Source organism: Haliotis rufescens, unplaced genomic scaffold (assembly GCF_023055435.1).
Source record: "Haliotis rufescens isolate VD_foot unplaced genomic scaffold, xgHalRufe1.0.p SCAF_97, whole genome shotgun sequence".
In the NCBI taxonomy this organism is placed as follows: Eukaryota; Metazoa; Mollusca; class Gastropoda; order Lepetellida; family Haliotidae; genus Haliotis; species Haliotis rufescens.
This window is the reverse complement of record NW_025964391.1, coordinates 784,229-804,549: the sequence shown is the minus strand read 5'-3', so window position 1 is coordinate 804,549 and position 20,321 is coordinate 784,229. Positions and strand designations below refer to the sequence as shown.

Below are 20,321 nucleotides of genomic sequence, written 5' to 3'. Positions count from 1 at the left end.
CCTATTCACGCAACTCATTATTAATTGCATAAAATCCGTATTTACGTGACTCTACTTGTATAATATGGTCCTTATTGTCTGAATCATATGCAGGTATATATAACGCTTATTTAACATATTTCCCCGAGCCATTAAGGTTGCAGGGTGTTACCACCTATCACATGTAAGATCGGATATTTTGTGTTAATCCTTTCACGTGATCGTTGCATGGTGTAAACCTGTGGCACTCATAGCGCCTATAACAGACTGCACATGTGTAGACAAAGTACGCATTAGTGCATTGTTTCTCATTGTAAAGAGTATTACATGGTCTCTCGGGTACGTACTAGTCGCTGTTCGGTACTGGTTGTCTTACTACCTTCTCCGGGAAAGATTTCAATCAGGATATTTATACGAGTCTTTTGTTGGGAAGTGGGTGACAGATAAGTCCGACACAGTGCTAGTATCCGAGTAATAGCGGACCATGAATTACGGGCACGATTTACTTCACAAATATATCATACTACAGTAAACCACGGTTATAACGAACACGCTTATAACGAACTGGCGGATATAACGAACTGGTTTTAAGGTCCCTGCCATTTGCTGTATATATCCTGTATATATGCTTATAACGAATTACGGTTATAACGAACTAGAATATGTGGTCCCTTTGAGTTCGCTATAACCGTAGTTTACTGTAGTTGGGTTTGTCATCAGATCATGATCACATGCAGATATTAGCTAATTTATCCCCTACAGTGCTGGATGAATAATCTTCAATTGCCTGATATATAATCATGATTTTCAAAATGTGCAATGTCAAGCGAGTGCATGCTGCAGAGATTTCATGGAAGATGTGGTCACATCTCTGAATCCTTTGCGTTTTGTCATTTGTCTGTCTCAGTCCTCCGTTTTCTTGTCTCAGTCCAATGTTATCTGCCGCCTTCCATGGTCATTGACCTCTGTTCCCTGTCCTTAGTTGTGACCATTGCTCCTGTGCGTTCCCCTCTGCATTCTTTTCTTTGCCTTCTATTCACTGTTCCCGTCCTCTGTTATTCCCATTGTCCTCTGCCCTCTGTCCTCTGTCCTCTCCCCACGTAATTTCCTCTGCCCCTCTACCCTCGTCCCTGCAATTGCCTTCTGTCCTCTACCTTCTACCCAGTCATTGTCCTCCTTCCTCGTCCCCTGACATTCTCCCGTCCTCTACCCTCGTCCCTGCAATTGCCTTCTGTCCTCAACCCTCTACCCTATAGCCTGCCATTGTCCTCCTGCCTCGCCCCCTGACATTCTCCCGTCCTCTACCCTCGTCCTTGCAATTGCCTTCTGTCCTCTACCCTCTAGCCTGCCATTGTCCTCCTGCCTCGCCCCCTGATATTGTCCCGTCCTCTACCCTCGTCCTTGCAATTGCCTTCTGTCCTCTACCCTCTACCCTGCCATTGTCCTCCTGCCTCGCCCCCTGATATTGTCCGATCCTCTACCCTCGTCCCTGCAATTGCCTTCTGTCCTCTACCCTCTACCCAGCCATTGTCCTCCTTCCTCGCCCCCTGACATTATCCCACCCTCTACCATCTGCCCCTGCCATTGTACCCATGTGGGGAATCGAACCCAGGTCTTCGGCGTGACGGGCTAACACTTTAACCACTAGGCTACCCCGCCGACCGCATTGTAGTTATAAACACCACCTTACTGTATATACATTCGAAAACTTCAGTATATTCGTATGTGATATATTATTTCCAAGGGTAATCTACAATTTCAATCACATAGTTCTTTCTGGACTTGAGTTTCTGAAGTTAGGTCTCCTTGAGAGCTGTCTTCAAAATCACACAATGATCTGTCTTGAAGTACTGTATAGTTAGGTATATTGGCCAGCGGCCATTGATCATATCTAACGTCAGTACCTTTATTGATGATTGCGTGCGCCGTCGTGGACGTCCACGCGAAGTCCATGGACGAGGGCATGTAACCCAATAGTCCACAGACAGTATCATATACATATTCAATACCTTTTTTCTCACGCGACTTGTTCACTGCCTGCAGGCTGATTAAGAGATAACAGTAGTCTACCATGATATAGGATTATTACTCAGTAAGCAATTTGTATATTTCAAACAAGGACATTGTGTGTTTAAACGAGAAACATCTAGCGAACAGTTCTACAATATAGGGAGAGTGACTATGGTTTTACGCCGCTTTTAGCAATATCCTAGCAATATCATAGCGGAGTACACCAGAAACTTGTACATTTTGTACCCAAGTGGGGACTCGAACCCGGGTCTTCGGCGTGACGAGCCACCGCTTTAACCACCAGGCCTCAATATGGAGATGAAATGTTAAGTGGCTGTTTTCATTTGGTTCCTTCAACGTACTAGTATTCTGCTTCATTAGCCAGCGCGCTGTGACCTCGTGAGATGTGTGAGTGAGTTGCCCTTACAGCGGCTTTGAGTAGTATTTCAGTTATGTAAGCCTTTTGTCTTAAACAATTATCACAAGGTCAGATATGGTGCTTACCAAGAAGTTCATTCTATTTCTAGATCTAATCTTGGCACGGTCTTCAGTGAGCACGTACTTCCCAATAATCTTACTTAGGGGTGGCTAATTTGATATATACGATGTCTGCACGGTGATCAAACCTATGAATGATTATTATTATGAATGTTATTGTACATACTCCGACAGCATTGGGTGAAATTGTTCAGACGTATGACCTCTCGTCCTCAGCCGCTATAAAACCCATTTGAACCGTTTGAGCATCGTGTATGTCTTGGAGTTACGTAAACATTTTTATATTCGTGGTATGCTCTGTTTCCTCACCTTTAGCCAGGAAAACACCAGCAATTCCATTGAGAAATAGGAAGAAGGTTTCCTAGTCCATCATTATGTCATAATGACCTACTGTGCTACGCATGCGTCCGTGGCAGAATGGATAGGGGCGAGCAAGTGGAAGGGTTCTATCAAACATGTATTTGATTACATTCTTAAAGGTCAGATGGGTGGGAAGAGTTGGGTAAAGATCTTAATATAGCATGAAGATGTCTGTGCAGGGAAAGGACTTTGGCAGGAAAAACGGCTGTAGATGCTTTGGTTACTCCAGATAATAAAGTGGCGGACATGTTCCGACGTTGCTGCGAGAGATAGTTGAGCAGCATTGTTGGGTTTGAAGAGGTGAGGTGGGGTGAAGTGAGGTGGGTGAGGTGAGGTGAAATGAGGATTAACATCGCGTACAAGATTGCACTTGTATAGCGACCTGCATGCACTAGTATGTAAGTGTGGCGGTTTAAGGTTTTTGTTAATCGAGACTGGTTACCCTCTGTCATTGACGTATAACAATATAACGCTAATCCAACGAGATACCATGCCGCAGTTTACCATGAATGCCCCACTTTGACACAGTATACTGACACCGAGCCGATTGTTTTATCCCCTTAATGACGAGCGCGGGGCGGGGAAACAACAAGTACCATCTTGTAACGTCTTTTGGAATTACGCGGATAGCGATCTGGTCTCCGGGCAGACACTCTATCCAAATACCAGGGGTGGTCTAGAACAGAAAGAGACATACTCGTCAACATTGCGGGGATACTACATAGGGTATGTGGAGAATGGGCAAAGCAGGGAAAAGTCCGGGGATAAAATAAGGAGATGGTGAAGACTTGACATGGGATTAATTAAACAAAGTATGGGTAATAGACGTGAAAGTGAGGGAAAACAATGGATAGTTGGGAAATAGCTTAGAAAGCGAACTGCAGCGCCTTAGACGATTGGGACACGGCTATAGTATCGGGTGGTTTGGCATGGAGTGAGTGAGTGTGGATTTACGCCGCTTTTGGCAATATTCCAGTAATATCACTGCAGGGGACACCGGAATAGGCTTCACACATTGTACCCATGTTGGGAATTGAACCCGTGTCTTCGACGTGACGAGTGAACGCTTTAACCACTAGGCTACCCCGGTTTAGGCCTGGATTCTGCAAGGGCAGTTTTGGAGAACAGTATTGCTGGAAACTAACCTGAGACATGTCTTGAAGTGGCATTGGAGAGAACAGTTAAAGTGAAAACATAGTTCCTAGAAGCAGTTTTTTTTTCAATTAATTCCTTGAAAATTGCAGATAGTGAGGCATGTCAATCTCTTTTGAGACATACAACTACATGACCTATACACGGACGGCCTTATCACTGCATTGGCAGAGTTCGCTTGTACTGCGTCATCATGCAGGCCACGATTGTGCACACAAACAGACTCAAATGTCACATGTGTACCTGCTGTCTGGCACCAGTCACCTGTGTGTCGGGTCTGTGGGACATACCTAATCACTACTTTGTCAAAGACGGTCGGTGCCAGACATGGGACAAAAGGATACAGAGGCGTACATTATCTCGGCCAAACATGTCCTGCCCACCTGTCTTGTGGAAATGTCGAATCTAACCGACATGTATGTTACCGAGTGGTGCTTTGTTCACAGATATTATTTAAAATGAACAGATCACCGAGCCGTTTTCGTGCAGAAAGCTCTCCAGGAACCATTGTGACGTTGTTCCAACAAAGGGAGATAACTCGTCCGCAAAAATCCCGATAATCATGAGATTTATACTGTAAACTGTATTCCAAAACTGGATGTTATCACAAAATGAAAAATGTTCTCCCTGAAAAACAATGACTTGAAAGAGAAACATATAATTTACTTTTCAAAGCCTTGAAAGTAGCATGGTTCAATCCTATGGTGAGTGAGTGAGTATGGTTTTACGCCGCTTTAAGCAATATTCCAGCAATATCAAGGCGACCACAAATGGGCTTCACACATTGTACCCATGTCGGGAATCGAACCCGGGTCTTCGGCGTGACGAGCGAACGCTTTAACCACTAAGCTACCCGACCGCCGCCCTATGGTGAGCGATTGCAGATGAACATGTGGACAGTCTACTCAGTAGCGGCTGAAACGATGATACGGCTGATGATGGAAACGATGTGTTTGATACAAATGTTACAAACCTAGAGCTAGTAATATCATTTTGCAAAAACATCTAAATCATACACGAAAGGGTAAGCTCATTTCCTCTGTAGCAACACAGTCTGTAAAAAACAGTCTCTCGCCACGTTGCGATTGTAATTACAAGTGAATTACACAACACAATTAACAATCATTGTGAAAAACATTGCATCGCATGTCGACAACTCTACCATAGCCAGACGGGGTCTCATGAAACGAGAGACTGGGCTTCGGCAACAATTGAAGTCCCTGGTGATTTATTCTCACGAAAGGAAGCGATCATTTAGGAATTATATTCACACATCGATGCTTATACGACTGGCGACCTTTGGATCCAATGACCTATTAACCCATTGTCCAGAAACCTGATATATGGGATAATAATGAAGCTTGTAGTTGGCCACAATGACCGCCTGGACACTGGTTCTTGTCGTCTGTCTCAAGAGGAAAATCGTTGGATCAACCATTCCACTGATAATATGATTTCAATCTCAGGTCTTACGAAGAAATCCCAGCATAGATATATGTAGTACTACTTGTCTTGTTGAAGGGCCGGTTCCTTTTCAGAGAGATACCACATTGGTATGATCGGGTTAGTGATAAAGACACAGGCTTAGTATATTCATAGTCAAGGTCAAAGTATTGATATGTCTAGGTGAGGCTTCGTAGCGTGTCAGTAATTGGAATGAACTGCGGGTTATCCTGCTGATATATCTCGGAGTATGATATACCCGCCCGTTTACGAACTTCTAAGGTATTACAGTAAACTACGGTTATAACGAACTCAAAGTTCTAAAAATAAGTTAGTTGTATCCGTCACTTCGTCATAAGCATGTTCGTTATAAACGTAGTAGCATTTCCCCGAGTTCAGCAATGTCGCATTTATTTTGCATGGTCATTTACAGTAAACTAAAGTTATAACGAACTCAAAGTGACCACTGATTTTAAGTCGTAGTTCGTTAAAGCATATGTACAGCATACATACAGCAAATAGACGGAACCAAGAAATAGTTCGTTATATCTGTAAGTTCGTTGTAAGCCTGTTCGTTATAAACGCAGTTTACTGTATATTACAGTCTTCGGTCAATCAGGGTTCACATCCAACATGAGTACCATACATGAAGCCTAAAACATATTGCTTAAAGCGGCTTAAAACGATATCGCTACAGCTAATACTTTCTGCTCGTTGACTTTCGTGATTATTGAAAAGGCATAATGGTTAAAGCGTTCGCTCTTTCAGCCAAAGTGCCAAGTTCAGATCTCCTTATAAATACATGAGGTGAGCGTAGTGGCTATTAACCGCTTTGGAAAGTAGTTTTGCTAGATATGGGAGCTTGTGACATTTGTTCGGCTCATCAAGCATTTATATTTGCGTTTATGCTTCCATAAACCGAAAACAATTAGGTCACGCCCACAACCAGACTACTATTTACTGTTTGGCTGATGATATAGTGGGCGGAACTGTTGCATTATTTCGCTGATCGATGCCACTGCTATCAGTGTATTGATGTCCACGTTTTTGTGTGTTAATGCTTGAATAAGCAGTCTGTGAAGTTATTATTTCTGACGTATTTACATAATTTACACACGGTTTTTATGTTTATACCTTCATAAAAGCAAAAAAATATTAAAGTCAATTCTTAAATATGTCTTATGGTAAATATATCAACTTTAATAGCTTAGACCGTGTTCGATTCTGAACACACCTACTTTAGCAGCACACCTACACACACACCTCAAACCACGTAATTTACAAATACAGTTCTTGAAGTGAGTGCCCAGGCAGGGATATATGCTTTCCCCGATGTCGTTAATCTATATCAACAAGAGGCCCGTGCGAGTAGGTACCCTGATGACTATTGCTCTCGTTTGGAGCGGAATACGCTTTGAGTTAGAGATCAGCGGTTCAAATTTCCAGGCGTGCTGTGTCGCCAACGTTAATGTTCAGTATGCATGTGATTCGTGGAACTCGTTCCGTGTTGCTTGGCCATGTTTCAGCATCACCCGATGTCATTATATTCTTGTATGTCCTGAAATGAGAATTTGTAAGGCTGAAGCGATTTGGGGAGATAGCGATTTGATAGCCAATGTTTTTTTCTTCAGGGTCCTGATCAATGGAAGTGAGTTAACTCTTGAATTTATCCCGTGTAGCACTACAATCAGGTTGTAAATAACTCTTTACACAATTTGCCTTCCCTAATACAATATATTGTTTTGTGTTGGAAACTTTAAAACTTTCTAAATTCTCACCCTTTAAACGTAACTGTTTTATTGCTGACGGGTTCTGTTTCATGTTGGGGCGTGTATGGCTTCAGAACAATCATGTATTTCCATCAATATCAATACAGAACTATCGAATGAATTTACATGTGAAATGAAATATAGATTGTAAGTCGCCTACCTTTCCATTCGTGGTTTAAGTGAAAGACATTTCTGAATGTCCGATGCAATTCCCAAGTTTGACTTGTACCACGTGTTCCAGTGTTTCAGAGCAACAATTGACTCGCCTTTGCATGTGTTTGTGACGGGTGTTTGCCTTTTCGCGAACACGTATTTGATGGTAATTCATGGGCATTGATGATATAGATATTGATGATGTAGTCTTAAACCGCACAATTGACTGCGTTTAGTAGAGATATCAGAAAGGGTTTGTCGCTTTTAGTTAAGGTTTTGTGTAAATATTTTGATTTCGCCGAATCACCATTACCATTGTCCAAGGTAGAACATAAAACAGTAACGCTTCAATATACCTGACACATTTATTAGTTAGATTAACATCCAATATGTGTAAACAGCCTCTTTCAAATCGATACACAACAGAGTGATCGTGTGTTGCCAACCTTGGCCTCGCAATGATTGTACAGTCTGGAGCAGACGTATCAAATGTATTTATGTAATTTCCATTTCGCCAGAAATGATTACTCTTTACTTATATAAACATCTGTCTCTTGGTATCTTAACACCATTTACCCGAATCCTGCGTGTATTGAATGGACTGCGTCTAGACGTATCGTGTGTGTGCCGACCGCTGATCGCACAGACTGAACAGTCATAAAACTTGTTTTAACAAATTACGTCAGAAAGTCATAAGGAATTCCTCATTACTTCCAGAGTTACGTCCCGTGATGCAATAGCTCCTTAAATAGCTTATCCTTACGTTAAGCCCATTGTTTTATTGTGGACGTTAGTCACAAGATGTGTTTAAAGTATGACCGGTGTTGGCTTCCATGGCGAAGTAATGACCGGATTTGTTTAGATTGTTTTGTTCGACCTTCGTGATTGGAGCTGATTTACCCACCCAGTGCCAATTTGGGCCCACTTAGATCTAATCAGCATTATATTTATCATATTCAACACACAAGAACAATACAATAAGGCAAGCTCGTTTTGTATATGACTGCATGTTGATAGCGTGCTAGAATCTCATCAACAACCAATCACGTGGAATGCTGTTTTGCCAGCATCCATTGAGAAAGAATTTACCTGTTTCAAGTGTGTTACCTGGAATAAGTGCGTGTGCACGCAAGTTTTGTGTCTTCAAAAACCCTGGCTGGTTGTTTATATCGACAGTAATATCGCAGTTTTTTTGCCAAAGGTCTTTACACTGACATTTGAAATAGCAGACAACTGTTAAGGATAGCGTGTGACATATGGTGTGTGTGTGTGTGTGTGTGTGTGTGTGTGTGTGTGTGTGTGTGTGTGTGTGTGTGTGTGTGTGTGTGTGTGTGTGTCAGTGTACAGTACACAACATATATTAACATCGACCAGACAACCTAGTGCACATTAGTCGTCATACTGTTTAGTGTGAGTGAGTGTGAGTGTGTGTGTGTGTGTGTGTGTCTGTGTCTGTGTGTGTGTGTGTGTCTGTGTCTGTGTCTGTGTCTGTGTCTCTGTGTGTATCTGATTGTCTGTGAGTGTATGTGTGCGTGGTATCACACATTTCTTAAACGACATCAATCCTTATTACCGTATAATTATGACAAATTTACACAACGATATTCGTTTCTTTCAGGTTGGACAAAGGACCTGCTCCCGTTGACAATCTCACATTCAGATATAACAGGTATGTGACTATGTAACTTTCAGGCATAGACGGTGCGGTCGGGTAGCCTCGTGGTTAAAGCGTTCGCTCGTCACGCCGAAGACCCGGGTTCGATTCCCGACATGGGTACAATGTGTGAAGCCCATTTCTGGTGTCCCCCGCCGTGATATTGCTGGAATATTGCTAAAAGCGGCGTAAAACGTCACTCACTCACTCATAAATATTCGTGTGTTTTTTTCAAACCACAAGAACACGTTGTTCTCTTGCACTCGTTCTAGGTGCTCACTCACTCACTCACTCACTCAGACATTGATAGAACGTTATGACTGTTGAACCTGTTGTATATGACGCAGTCCCGGAGTAAGGAACAGTTTATGTTGAAATAACATCCTGTTACCTGTGAAAAAAACGTCTCATTGTTGATACATCCTGTTTTAACTCTGGCGAAGACGGGACCCAACCGGGTCGGATTGTCCCCTTTTCATTACTTGTGGCGATATCATGTATCAAATAGGAACTGTTTGAACCTGCTCGTCATGGTTTAGAATTGCCGGTTTTGAGAGACGTGCCGTGTAACGTGTGAATGTCAGCGATTGTTGGCGGATCCAGCCCGTCTAACACCTCGTGCGACTGGAACCTTTATTGGCTGAGCTGTCGCTGGGTAGGTGTTGGTGGTGTTAGGGGTCGGGGTTGGGTGTGTGTGTGTAAGGGGCTGAGCTGCCGCTGGGTAGGTGTTTGTGGTGTTAGGGGTTGGGTGTGTATGTGTGTAAGGGGCTGAGCTGCCGCCGGGTAGGTGTTTGTGGTGTTAGGGGTCGGGGTTGGGTGTGGGTGTGTGTCACGGGCTGAGCTACCGCTGGGTAGGTGTTTGTGGTGTTAGGGGTCGGGGTTGGGTGTGTATGTGTGTAAGGGGCTGAGCTACCGCTGGGTAGGTGTTTGTGGTGTTAGGGGTCGGGGTTGGTAGTGTATGTGTGTAAGGGGTATGTAGGGTGGTTGTTGTTGAGGATGAGGTCGGTGATGGGGTACCCAACCTTTCGTACAATCATTTTTCACAACGGTGCGTTCATTTAGGTGATTGGTTCGTGGATAGTGTTTGTGTTAGCAATGCGTTTTGCTCCAGAGTACTAGTGAATAACCACACTGCTATGAAGATGACTGGATTGTCACACATGACCACAGCACTGAATGTTTTGTTTGTTTGTTTGTTATTTAACGCCGCACTCAGCAATATTCCAGCTATATGACGGCGGTCTGTAAATAATCGAATCTGGACCAGCAAATCCAGTGATTGACATCATGAGCATCAATCTACGCAATTGGGAAATGATGACATGCATCAACCACATCAGCGACCCTGACCACCCGATCACATTAGTCGCCTCTTACGACAAGCATAGTCGCCTCTTACGACAAGCATAGTCGCCTCTTACGACAAGCATAGTCGCCTTTTACGACAAGCATAATCGCCTTTTATGGCAAGCATGGGTTACTGCAGACCTGGTGTACCCGTATCTTCACGGGTCACAGTTCTGTATGGAATTGCTAGTGACCACAGCACTGTACGCAGTCACTACTGACCAAGCACTCCATGACCACAACAATATGGTGTCCTCATTTTCTGGTTCAAGTTGTACTCTGCAATTAGTCGTGATGTGGAAAGCCCTTGACTCCGTGAGATGGTGGTCAGTCTTGTCCAGCACTATCGAACCAGATTCAGGCCATTACAGAAAGCAGGCCCAGGGTAATTGAAGGAGGATCATCGGCTGCAATAACTGTCGTGGGGTTAATTAGTGTTGGTCCTTCCGCCATATCAGTAACACGGCCGTCACATGGTCATATTTACGACCCAGGGTTGTACAGTATTAGATAAGGGACCAGTATCGTTGACGCTGAGGTTCTACCATATGTTTGAACGGATCAAAATAGGGTAAATTCATACGGTCATACAAACACATTAATACTTCACTGAATAATTCAAATGGTGGCCTATCTGCAGACTCCAGGATGATTACTACTGGGTAACATTTTCTTCATTGAAAGATTTAAAGAATAGGTAATCAACGATAACTCCACCCTTTCCGTGTAGGGTAACGTTAGGTCCAGTAAAAGAGTCTGGGTAACAACTTTTCATTGAATGATTTAAAGAATAGGGAATCTACTGTATCTCCACCCTTTCCGTATAGGGTAACGTTAGGTCCAATAAAAGAGTCTGGGTAACAACTTTTCATTGAATGATTTTAAGAACAGGGAATCTACTGTAACTCCACCCTTTCCGCGTAGGGTAACGTTAGGTCCCCAAAATGAGTCGAACTTCTTTCTTTCCAAATTATTTCAAAATGTGGATTGTTTCATATTGATTATCGTTTTGGAGGATTATAAGGTCACGAATAAACTACAGGACAAAGGAGGTATACACCCTTGTTTGATGGTATCTAAAAATGAACAAACAAGAAATGGTTATTCTGATGTATTTGATATAGGTATGAATATATATATACAACTGACGTGGATGTATGTCGTGAGGTCTTATATGAGCGTACATTGCTTTATATGGCATTTTGGTGGCTCAGTCGTCTTAGGTGCCGCCATTCGCTTCGGCGAGTTGCGTCCCTTAGGCATGACAGAAACTTATGGTCGTCGGATCGAATCCAAGAAATATATTTCTAGGTTTGTCGGCACCATACCTGTACTCGCTGGTACACGTATGAGACCTTGGCTTCCCTGCCACGCGAAGGCGACTGTAGTGAGAAATACTGTTAAAAGTTCAAAGCAGTGTTAAACCAAAGTATCTCTTTCAGAGAGACTTTTTCATACGCCTCTTTCTCAAAAGTGTCAGATTTACATCAGATTTACTACAATCAAGGCCTTAAAAAGCTTTAACAATATCGTATGGTAGACATGGTGAGGATATTTCCAAATTTGACGCGTCGGTGACAAAAATTATGTCGATGCAATTCCCTATTTTGTACCATATGTTCCCGTTTTGTTCAGATTGACTTGCCTTTGAATGTGTTTGTGACGAGTGACACCGGTCACCTTTTTGCGAAAACCTGGTAGAATAACTCCTTGATAGTGATTCATGTCCCTAATTTTTCCAGTGGTTTGTCGTTCACGACATGTTCTTCATATTTCAAAATAATAGATCATGGTTAATAAATATGTTCGAAATAAATTCAGAGACGGTCTGAGTGATTGTTTCGTATTTAAGGGAATTGCTATTCATTTTTCCTTACATCTATTCATTGATCCAGCTGTGCTTTCAACTCTCCTATGTGTTTATCCAAACCGTGTCATCACCCACCCACCCACCCATCCATCCATCCATTATCTACATTCACTCATGCAATCACACATGCAATCAACCGGCCATTCCTTCATTCATTCATTTGTTTGTTTGTTTATTAATTCATTCAACATTAAAAGTTTTCGTTCAATATTTCATACATTCATTCATTATTATTTTTTATTGGTTTTACGTTCGTTATTCACCTGTTACCCGAATCTGCACCAGCGTGTATATTATTATTTATTAAGGAGTTCCATGCTAGTTTTCCGACCAACTGGCACACATACTTTACTCTAGTTATATCAGGTATAACGTCCTCTGCATCCGGCTTTATGACAGGCACGTATATGGAGATATAATGGTTTCTTGCAAGCATATTTATTACACCTTTATGAAGATTCTGAGTGCTCATTAAAAGTTAAAAAAGCAAGGATTTATGGCGTATATATAACCCATTTATTCACAGAATGTGTACATATTTAGCCTAGCCTGTGATAAGAAAATCACTAAAAAATCTTATATGTTTTCATAGAGTGCTTCCGCGGAAGTTGTCAAAAAATGTTCAAGCATGGTGTGTATGATAAGTAGATATATGGGTCTCACAGTGATAACAGAATATATTCATCTCACCGGAAAATACATGTGTTTGCTCACGTGGAGTGATATGATAAAATATGAAACATCATTTATGAAAAGAAAGATAAACACCCGAGGCATATATCAACACAATTATACACGACAGCAATGTTTGTTCAAGTACTCTGTATGTTGTTGATATCCTGATGGAAAACATCTTCCGAATAATCTCATTGCCAGGTTTCAAATAATTCCAAAGATTCATATAAACAGAATAGTATGGAATAAACTCACTACATAACTTCTCAATCTATGGTTATGTACTCTGTACATAGGGAATTCCTTGCCAGCCACATGCACATGCACATGCATATTCAGTATATGTATGGGTAGATTTAGGACCGTGTAAATGGATGTTATTAATTATATACGAGCAGATGTTACGTCATTAAATAAATGACACTCAGTAAATAGATATTGAAGATCAGTCAGTCTTGTGAAATGCATCAGAAGTGCGAGGCCACGGATATCGCCAAACGTATTTTGATATACCATGCTTTGTTTCTATGGCATTTAAACCATTGAATGTAACATAGACAAATGCCAAGGCCAGCATATCGAAGCGTCTGAATCATCCTAAAAACATGTCTGGGCATATTTCCACGCCAACAGCAGTTGAATACGTATGTGGAACATGTAGCCATACTATTTAATAATAGCCCATTGTACGGCAATTCAATGAAGAACCAGCGCATTACTCAACCCACAGATATGTTCCCTATGTTTTGTTCATATAGCTGATGGGACTTAAGTGGTGTGAACCGAGAAGCAATATATAATTTGCACCTGGATCGAGGTTGGCTTTGACCTGTGATGCGTGCCCTTGACGATGAGACTACACCTGTTACTCTAATCACTGGGTTGTTTCTTTGAAAGACAGAAACAAGTCTGTTCGATGAGTTTGGCAAACTTCGGTTATAACGAACTCAAAGGGACTACTTATTTTAGTTCGTTATAACCGTAGATCGTTATAAGCATGTATAAAAGCAAATTTGCAGCAAATGGCCGGGACCAAAAAATAAGTTCGTTCTATACGTCAGTTCGTTATAAGCGTGTTCGTTATAAACGTAGTTGTATATCTACGCGCCGCTACGACAAAGGTGTCTCTGTTATATATGATAAAATATAAAAAATTATTGTTGATGTTGACATATTTTTACTCGATAACATCGATGGGATCTAATTGCAATACTAACTTTGCTTAACGAGAAAACTTGATTCTAATCAGCTGGCCTAACACACGTATGGCTTAGTAGTTTCCGTTGTCAGTTCGGAACCTGATATGCATAGAAACACATTGATACCTCGTTAACTCCCCATCTCCATCTTTTAGATGATGCAACGTGGTGGCACCGACTGAATCCGCATCAGTTCTGCGGTATCAATATTGACGCTGGGTTCTCTTTGGTATGACAAAAACAGATTACCAACCTTGTTTTCAGTGTCGAACTATCCTTGTGCGTTCGGGCACCCAATCTATAGGTATCTTTGTAGGGGTGGGGTAGCCTTGTGGTTAAGTGTTCGCTCATGACGCTGAACGCCTGGGGTCGAGTTCCTACATGGGTACAATATGTGGAACCAGCTTATGCTGCCTCCCGCCGAGATAGTGCTGGAATATTGTGTAAACGGCGTAAAAATATATTCATTCTTTCTGTGGTGTGTCTTATTGTTAGACTCACAACACGAACATGTTGCATATGATATGGAGCTCTATATCTTAATTGACAACAATTCTGTTACAGTTGTACTCAAAAGTGGTTATAAACTTTAGTTGTTCCTGGCCGAAGTTGTGTAAAAGCAACGGTTTGTATTAAACATTGCCTTGGTGGGTACAAAACTGGTTATAGGTATTTAAAGGTATCTATGTATACCTCAAAGGTATACCTCATGTCATGACTGACATACAAGTGACAAAAATCATCCACGATTATAAGAAATCTAAAGGTACGTGAAAGGTAAGGTGAGGTGAGGTGAAATGCGGTTTAACGTCGCGTCCAAGATTATTGCACATATAGCGCTGTACATGCGTGTGTGTGTGTGTGTGTGTGTGTGTGTGTGTGTGTGTGTGTGTGTGTGTGTGTGTGGCTGCTTGTACTAGTCCGGACTGATGCCGATTTATAATGCTAGCCCACTGAAATACCATGCCGCAGTTTAACATGAATACCCCACCCAGACACAGTATACTGACTCCGAGCCGACTAGTCCTTGTTTGAGCCCCTTAATGCCTAGCGCCAGACAGGGTAACAACAAGTACCATCTTTTAACGTCTGTGAGTGTATATAATGGAGGGTCACTTGTATCTCTGTTGTACTTTGTAACATGTAACAGACACAACCTAAGGAGTATGGGTGTCATTTTACAGTAAAACATGACAGCCACGGAAACTGCTGTGCCGCGGGTTTAGGCTGTGCTCACCTTTTTGCTTGCGGACACCGGGTGTCATCGTACTTGATAGAGATCCGTGGACACGTGCTCATGATACAATACCCTCAGCATTCTTATGATCAGTGAAAGGGTTTTATTTGTATCATTTAAGTGTTTGTCAATCAGTGGTTTTCTGGGACTGATGGAAGAACCTTATATATTTGCATTGGATGATCCTGTGATATTTGTTGAAATGTATGCAAAATACTTTACCGATAAAAATATACATTTTGCTTCCATGTCACATTTAAGAATGCCCGCAGCAGTTTTATCTTTTTTTAATATTTTAAAAAAAAATCTATTTCTGTCTACTTAATCCAAAGGAGAGAAAAATCATTACTATCGGGGACTTTTACAGTCCAGCTTCGCCTATTCACGACAGCAGCTTAACCACAATGTTAGCCCCAGGACATCTTCGTGAATAGGCCCTTGTTCTTATTAATAAAGTAGGTCTGGAGACTCAATGTACTGGAAGAAGCGTGTTCTGATTCATAAAAATTCAGTTGTATCCTGCATCCACAGACCGGTAGTAGTATGTCTATACATATATCAGAGACGTAAAACCTTACACGATTTCAAGCAGGTGTCTAACAGATGATAAAAGAGTATTATTCCATTATCACCAACCTGACACATTTTTGGGGGTGTTTTGTGTATGTGTAGATATGCCAATATCATCCCTCCACCCCCTGCCGCCAGGGACAAGATCACCCCACCAGCAACAGCCATTAATCAAGGGACAAAACCCTGTGGGCATCCATCATACCCCAACCTATTGCAACCTTTGAACCAATGGAGACTGGGGTTGGGGTGTGACCCAAATATTTGTCTGACATATTATAACCTATTACCGATATCCCATGGTTGTCATTCACATTGCCTTGTGTGAGTGGTATTGTGTGGTGGGTTATATATAGCCTGGGAGTATGTGTGTGTGGACCACTCAGTTGTCCCGCCCGACTGACTGTCACTAGCGCTATACAGCATGGGTCTGGACGTAACATCGTCACATCGCCGTCTCAGGTTTCTTTAACTTGCTACTTCAGCAGTCGAGAACGCATGTCTTCTACATCTATTAACATGCTCGTAAAATACTCATACATAATAATGAAATGAGTTTATCACTATGACAACGCGCTTTAAGTGTTAAGAGTGGAATCCCTACACTATGAAATTTGTTTGTCGTTTTCTAAACGATTTGGGTAACTGCGATAACATATAGCCCTTAATGGTTTTGGAGCGGTGTGGTAGCTTGGTGGTTAAAGCTTTCGCTCATCACACCGAAGTCCTGGGTTTGATTCCCCATATGGGTACAATATGTGAAGCAGATTCCTGGTGGCCCCCGCTGTGATATTGCTGGAATATGTTAAATGCGGCGTAAAACCATACTCGCTCTCACTTAATGGTATCAGCAGGTGAGTAGTATTTTTCCAGCAATGTCACGGCGTGGGTCTTCGTCGTGACGAGCGAACGCTTTAACAAGTGGGTCCCATCGCTCCTACATTGTGATACAAATATTTTCTCGCTTTGTGTATATAATATTAATTCCAAAGTAAACATTTCATGGTTTACCATATGTTGTTTGCGACCTACATGTATGAATGCGTTGAGTGTTTTTTTATCGTTCGATGTCTTTGTCTTTAGACCCGTGAAGATTCCGGGGTAGAATAGGTCTTCAGCAACCCATGCTTGCCGTAAAAGGTGACTCTACTTGTCGTAAAAGGCGACTAACGGGATCGGGTGGTCAGTTTTACTGACTTGGTTCATGCATGTCATCGATCCCAATTGCGTGGATCGATGCTCATGATATTGATCACTGGATTGTCTGGTCCAGACTCGATTATTTATAGACCGCCATCATATAGCTGGAATATTGCTGAGTGCGGCGTTAAACAAAAAACCAACCAACCAACCAACCAACTTTGTCTAAAGCTTCAAATGCCTGAGATTGAGGTAAATTTTATAATTTGATAATCATCCAGTTTCATTGTTTGGACTCCTTGTTGACGTTTCTACTTAATCCCGAGACAGCTGCCGACTTCCCAATGCCATCATATCTATCGCAGCATTAACTGAAAACCATCTTCTGTATTGCCTGCTTCGACTAAACAAATGTTTAGTGTCCACTCGAATAAAAGTATTATGACGGTAAACAAACTACTGCAATTGATTCACAAACAAAGACTGTATTAACCTAAGCTCATCCTAATCAAATGTTCTGGCTCAAATTAATTGTATGACTCCACCAACGGAGCATCGTAATTGTCCGTGTTCCACAATGCACGGTCCGCGCGGAGACTCTGTGTGCGCTGCTCATGTTACAGCAACGGATTGCAGCCTGTATTGATTTGCTAAGCCTGGGTTGAGTTGAGGGGTTTCATTGCTATTTACAAACTCTCTCCACTCTCACGGTATCGCTTGATTTGATCACCATTCTCGTTAATTCCCTGCAATAATATTTACATTGATAAATCCACGTTGCTTAGTGACGTTTTTCTCATCGAGAAAAACACAAATGTACTTATGTGTTAAGATTATGTCTTCTGTGGTCTTGTCTACCAATTAGTGCTTATTTTCATTGCGTCGTATCTTTGGAGACAGGAGAAAAGAAGATACATTAAAAATGTATTTAATAATTGGAATAAGGATACCCACAGGTGCGCCGATGTATTGTGTGCGTCGAGAGCTGCTCCACGCGTTAAATTATTGTGCACCTGGGCGTTATTATGGAGACAGTGAACCAGACTTTTGTGGATGTACATTTCAACAGACGTTTTTTTCACAGAAATAATTGTCGCATAAATTCATGATGTAGGGGAAATTCTTTCGCCGGTCGCGGCAGTTTCTTGCATATTGCAGCCTTGAACGGAGTTAGATTACGTTTCAACGGTTGTCAGATATTCTGAGGTGAGGTGAGGTGACTAACATTTCAATGTGCATCCTCCAACCAGTGGGATCTCTCTATGTGTCCATTTCAATCAATCTCAAGCCATGTGGTGCACTGAATGGGTGAGTGAGTGAATGTCGTGCATGGCTGTCAGCCAAGGTAGAGCAGTACAACGGCAGCGAGTTTGGGGGAGGCAAACTGATGGTTGATAGCATGAACAATACTCCCTGTCGTCAGGGCATGATGACATACATACAGACAGGTCATAGATTCAAGACAACACTTGAATTGGACAACTCACAGTGGCTGATCCCGATGAGGATGGGGGCGGCCCTTTTGTACATCTCATGACATTTTGAATGCGCATTTCCTTCCATGATAACATGTTCGACGCCATTTTGAATATCTGTGTTCGATTCTCCGAGCACTGGGACAATATGGGCAGTTCATTGTCGGTGCCCCCTGGTGTGATATTGCTGGAATATTTCTACAAGCACCGTCAAACCTTACCACTTATCACTCGTCTAAGCCCTCACTCCTGCTTGCTGTAGTTCGTTGCTTGTCCTCAAAGAGCCCAAAATCCTTATGAATCTGGAACTTGATACTGACACATTTTATCTTGAGAGGGCCGAATGGGCTGGAATATTTCGAACACACTCAAGCTATAAATAAGCTCTTTTATTCTACCATGACATTTTAGAACCTGATTCTGATTGGTCCCCCATCCCGTCATGACAATGATTTTGTTGAGGACCGTATCAACGCGGAAACAACTTTTATTTGAAAGCATTTCTTTCCGGTTGGCAATTTCAAATGCTATTTTTAATTATTTAAGGTATTAGATACTTTGTTGTGCAGTTTTAGAATATTTTACTCAAGTGTGATAATACATTTTAGACAGAAAGCCTGAGTAATTGGACGCTAGTCCATCACGCTTTGTGACGTCATGTCCCTTACGCGCTGAATAAAATTTACAGGTGTCGAATCTTCGACAATCAATTGCCAAAACTATTTGTGCTACCGTAGGTTTGTGTGAATGATCTTTTCGTCCCCCCGAACGAATATGTCGGTCAGTAAAAGGCCGGGCCCCGTAGCCTAAAGCCGAAGCCTGGTGGGAGGGAGGGGGGAGTGTGTGTGTGTGTGGGGGGGGGGGGGGGGGGGGCGAAGCCTGTACCCACCAAGGTCGTCATATTCTGGGTTTGTCACAAGCGCCGGTGTGAGTGAATGAGGTGTAACGCTACAGCCGGCAATTATACAGCGCATTCACGGCGGCCCTTAAACCTGAATACATATATTTTACATAAATCAAGTTATTAAATGAAGCATCTAAAAGCTTCCCGTTAAATCAGTACAAGTCGTTCATATTTTTCAGCTTTTGAAAAAAAGTAACAGAGGGTAAAAGATGTTTATCTTGCATGTAGACAAAAACCTTTGAACCTGTCAATCAAGCTCTGTTTGAAAACGGGGACGAGTCGCCCATCTGACCGCTTTTTGACTCCGTATGGCTATCTCACCGACAGAATCTCTGAAAGCCAGCGAACAACACAGACGATAGCTATCACAGCGCAACGGGACAAAAAGCAACCGTCAATTGAGTCTTTATGTTTGTTTCTTAGGCCGTATACTCTTTCTCAAACCTTTCTCACTTTCTATATTTAACCAGCGATCTATAAATAACTGAATAGTTTCAAAACAGTGGCTAGGTGGCTAGGGCGCGGAAGACACCCTGCAATGAATAGGTGGCTGTGCCGTGATGCACGCCGCCAGATATAGGTTGCTGTGCCGTGATCCACCCCGCTGTAGCTGAAGAAATTGAGTGCGGGACGATGACTAAAAAAACCTGTAGATCGGAATAAAACGACTCCCGATATGATTTTCAAACAATTTTTGAATATCCCCGCCGCAAATGTTAGGGTTTTATATTTATACTTGTAGATCTTTCATTATACCAGTAAGTAAAATTTTCGACCTCTTTAAGCAATATTTCTGCAAAATTGCATTTTTACACATTGCACGTCGAAAACTCGATTCCAGTCATTCTATAAAACTAGCGAGCTGTTCACCATCGGGTGTCACGTC

The 20,321-nt window shown here is 42.1% G+C and overlaps 1 protein-coding gene across 10 annotated transcripts in view; it reads left to right on the top strand.

The window, feature by feature from the left end:
* The window catches only part of LOC124138501 (5-hydroxytryptamine receptor 1D-like), a 194,683-nt gene that overhangs the window by 159,647 nt on the left and 14,715 nt on the right, over nucleotides 1-20,321 (top strand). For 9 of the 10 annotated variants that reach the window (XM_046505197.2, XM_046505193.2, XM_046505199.2 and 6 more), the window contains one exon: nucleotides 8,983-9,033. The exons of the other annotated variant lie outside the window; for it this stretch is intronic. The gene's annotated coding sequence lies outside the window, so the exon portion shown is untranslated. The remainder of the gene's footprint in view (nucleotides 1-8,982; nucleotides 9,034-20,321) is intronic. 10 annotated transcript variants of the gene reach the window in all.